The following is a 4,512-nucleotide window of genomic DNA, read 5'->3' as shown; positions in this document are numbered from 1 at the left end:
CTGCCTGAAATGTTAGAATTCTACCAGACTGTTCCTTGGCACAGAGCTACCTCAATGACTTACCAGAATTTCCAGAATTCACAGAAGAATTTGCTATATACCAATGTAAATGAGACCTTGGCAAGCTTTCTAGCTAGTTGTAATGGCATCTGGCTTGCTCTGATCAATGTTGTAGATCAAAGAATTATTTTCATGTTCCCTCTTCACTCTCAAAAGTGTCTCGGGGCCCGGCAGAGTGGCTCACGCCTGTAATCCCGGCATTTTGGGAGGTCAAGGCGGGCGGATCACCTGAGGTCAGGAGTTAGAGACTAGCCTGGCCAACATGGTGAAACCCCATCTCTACTAAAATACTGAGTAGCTGTAGTCCCAGCTACTCAGGAGACTGAGACACAAGAATCACGTGAACCCGGGAGGCGGAGGTTGCAGTGAGCGGAGATCATGCCACTGCACTCCAGTCTGGGCAACAGAATGAGACTTGGTCTCAAAATAAAAGTGTCTCCTTTTAGCTGATAAATTATGTGATCACTCTATTAATTCCTCCCACCTAAACTTTTTACATCATAGGACTGCCTTATGTGGATGGGACTTTCATTTTTAAAATTTCTGCAGGGTCTCATTAAGTGGATTCAATAAGAGCCTTTGATTTGTTAAAGGAAGACACACTAGACATTACAAACCACTCTTTATTTCTGGCATCCTGCTTTCTGAACATAATACAAACCAAAATAAAACCATACACCCAGATGTTACCATCATGAATCGTACCCACATGACATAGCTGCTTTCCATGGGGAAAATGTAAACCATCAAAAAAAAAAAAAAAAGTAAGGCTAAAATGTAAATTACATGGTAAAAAATGTTCAACATTTACAGTCCTGGACCATTTACATTTAATTGAAAACCAGCTTAAATTTCAAAAACAGCAACAACAGTCCAGGCTGCCTTTTTTATTACCCATTGGATTGCTCCCTGTCTCTTCGCTTCATCTTTATCAGTTCAAAAAAAAAGAAAGAAAAAATAATAATACAACATTGGAATAACATGAAGTTATAACAATATTTTCAGCCCAGCAATTTCAGCCCAATTTTCAGCAGTAGTGTTTCATTAGAATCAAACATTTCCTAGATGGTTTAAAAACACAATGAAAATCTGGCACTTTGGGAGCTTATGTGAATACAGCTTTAACTTCTTATTTTCAAAGAAAAATGAGATTTAACATTAAAAAAATTAAAGCAATGCCCCTGAAGGTTCTTTTCTTAAAAAAGAAAGGAAACTCAACCTGCTGTACACATTAAATAATTCAAGTCAATGATCCTTTTAAGCCTTTAGCAATGCATGAACCAATGGGGAGAAGCAATCTAATACTTCATGCATTTAGGGGATTGCATTAGAAAGACTGCTAGTCAGCTTCTGCTTTTATAAATGCAAATGTATGCAAAGCAGACAGATTGGGATCTGTACAATTTAGCAATGATCGAAACTTGTAATTTTTGAAAATGGGACAGATGTCCAGACTAGTTATATTAAGATGCTTCTTATTGAAGAAGAAACCAAACCAAACAAACAATTCAATGCCACCTTCTCTTTTAACGGGAAACAAATAAACAAAGCCCTCACAAAATAGAATAAGTTATATAACAACTTGCTTCTTTCATGGATTGTTAAAGTTGAGAGGCAGCTTAGGGTAGTGTAATAAACATTTCCAGCATGTATCACGGCATTACTCATCTTTCTGTCCCTAAAACACAGGGATGAAGGGAAATGTGTCCCCATTCAAGGACCAGGGGTAGGCTAAAGTCTAACTTCCAAAGCAGCCAGGTCTCTGGTTCTGTGGACTATGCTCTCCTTGAACCAGAGTCAGGAAAGTCAGTAAATATGAATGAAAGCCTTTGTTTACTCACTTATACTTGTTGAGTGCTCATCATCTTCATGTTTGTAATATCATAATCCAGAGGTTTATTTGATGATGGCAAGTGCCCACAATATGCCACGAACTGGGGAAATAAAGGTGAAAACATAGCATTTACTCTCAGACTCTGCAGTCTGGCAGAAAGACAAAGTAAATGTATGATTAGGATGAGTGCTAGGGGCCGGGCGCAGTGGCTCACGCCTGTAATCCCAGCACTTTGGGAGGCCAAGGCACGTGGATCATGAGGTCAGGAGTTCAAGACCAGCCTGGCAAAGATGGTGAAACCCTGTCTCTACTAAAGATACAAAAATTGGCTGGGTGTGATGGTGGGTGCCTGTAATCCCAGCTACTTGGGAGGCTAAGACAAAAAACTGTTTGAACTCAGGAGGCGGAGGTTGCAGTGAGCTAAGATCACACTACTGCACTCCAGCCTGGGTGACAGAGTGAGACTCCGTCTCAAAAAAAAAAAAAAAAAGATGAGTGCTAGGTAGAGTAACAAGCCAAGGCATGGTGAGCCATGGCAACTGATATGTGGATGGATTTATTCTGATTGGGCCATCAAAAAAATACTTCATTATGGTCCAGGCATGGTGGCTTATGCTTGTAATCCTAACACTTTGGGAGGCCGGGAGGATTGCTTGAGGCCAGAAGTTTGAGACCAGCCTGGGCAACATAACAAGACCCCATATCTTAGGGGAAAAAAGAAAAGGCTTTATCACTATAAAGTGAGTCTTGGGTCTTGAAATATCGCTGGGTGGACAAAGTGAAAAAACCACCCTCTGGGCAGAGGTTAAGTATGTACAAAAGAGGCTGGGTGCAGTGGCTCATGCCTGTAATCCCACCCTCTAGGCAGAGGTTAAGTATGTACAAAGGAGGTGGTCGAATTGCCTGAGTCCAGGAGTTCAAGACCAGCCTGGGCAACATGGTGAAACCCATCTCTACAAAAATTACAAAAAAATTAACTGAGCGTGGTGTCACGCACCTGTGGTCCCAGCTACTTGGGAGGCTGAGGTGGGAAGATTGCTTGAGCCTAGGAGGTGGAGGTTGCGGTGAGCTGAGTTGGTACCAATGCACTCCAGCCTGGGTGACAGAGTAAAACTCTGTCTCAAAAATAATAAAATAAATGTATGTACAAAGGCATAGAGAGAGGCAACTGGAAGAGTAGAGTGGGAGGCACTGAGGTTACAAGAATTCTATCAAATCTTCATTAGGAATGTCTATGTGTGAGGCATGGTGTGAGCACAGGGATGGAGTCCCCACAGTTGCTAGGAGTTCATGAAGGGGAAGGACACCCAGTTGTGGTTCAGAACAATCACTCCGGAGGCAAGGCAGAGGAGGATGGTGGGGGTTCCAGCCTAGGGGCCAGGAGGCTTACTGTGGGCCTGAACCAACACGGTGATGGGCTGGAGAAAAAGAATGTCTGCTTATGAGAGAGACTCCAGCCGGCTTTCCCATAATGCAGCCACTGCTTCACTTTCAGTCAGCGCCGATGGTCCCAGGTTCATCCTTCTACTGAGCTAGAATCCACCTCACTCTTACTGCCATTTGCTGGCCTCATTGTGCACGCTGGAGAAATTCAGAAATGACAGATCCTCAAATAGTGGGGTTGTGTTCATCCTTGATTGCTATCGGCAAAATTCAGATAAAATATTTATATTTTTCTAACAAACAAAAAAGCAGACATAGGGCAAGCATTTCAAAACCTCCCTGGATTTCCCACTCTCAACATTCGAGGCAAGAATGTGAGGTCTTCCTAAAGAGGCTAAAAAGAAGAGAGTTTTACAAATTCTTCCTTAAAAAAATAAAGCCTCAGCTTTATCCATGTTTTCTGGATTTTGGAACCTTTCACTTAATGAATTACCCCTCTTCTTGCTTCCCAAACTCAATAAATGGGGGAAAGTGTTTCTCCATTCCAGAAAAAGAAGAGTTTTGTGTTTTGTGGCTGGGTGTGGTGGCTCATGCCTGTAATCCCAGCACTTTGAGAGGCCAAGGCAGGCGGATCACTTGAGGCCAGGAGTTTGAGACCAGTCTGGCCAACATGGTGAAACCCTATCTCTACTAAAACTACAAAAATTAGCTGGGCATGGTGGTGGTCACCTGTAATCCCAGTTACTTGGGAGGCTGAGGAAGGAGAATCACTTGAACCTGGGAGGTGAAGGTTGCAGTGAGCCGAGATCACACCATTGCACTCCAGCCTTGGCAACAGAGCAAGACTCTGTCTCCAACAGAAAAAAAAAAGAAAGAAAAAGAAAAGTACGGTTTTGCTATTCCAAAGACACCTAGACCTCTACTCAGTGTCCAGTATTCTCCATGAATGAGAGACAGAAGAGCAGAAGAGGTCAACTGCTAATCATGACCTCTGCCCTCTGCTTTCTCACCTTAGAAGACCCACTTCCTGCAGGTACCCTGAGAGGTCTGCAGTTCTATGAAGTTTCCTGGACTCCTATCTACAACTTTAGAAAGGGCCCTTCAGCCCAGACTATCTTACCAGAGCAAAATGGTGAACCATTGTGCTCCCTGGTTGGCCAGAACTCTGCCCCGGTGGTAATGAGGCTTTTCTAGTCCTGGAGCCCAGGGATTAACATTGCTACTAAGTTTTGATC

General features: G+C 43.0%; 1 long non-coding RNA gene across 1 annotated transcript; it reads right to left on the bottom strand.

Annotated features, from left to right (window-relative positions):
- Positions 1-667: 667 nt before the first annotated feature.
- LOC116553972 lies at positions 668-2,163 on the bottom strand. The gene is made up of 2 exons (XR_004269986.1): positions 1,902-2,163; positions 668-986 (listed from the first exon to the last, which is right to left on the bottom strand). It is a non-coding gene; the product is annotated as an uncharacterized LOC116553972 (long non-coding RNA).
- Between the last annotated feature and the right edge of the window lie 2,349 nt (positions 2,164-4,512).

The sequence above is a fragment of the Sapajus apella genome, unplaced genomic scaffold (assembly GCF_009761245.1).
Source record: "Sapajus apella isolate SASKATOON/1434 unplaced genomic scaffold, GSC_monkey_1.0 scaffold13, whole genome shotgun sequence".
NCBI lineage: Eukaryota > Metazoa > Chordata > Mammalia > Primates > Cebidae > Sapajus > Sapajus apella.
Note: the sequence above shows the minus strand (reverse complement) of the source record. Positions and strands in the feature narration are given on the sequence as shown.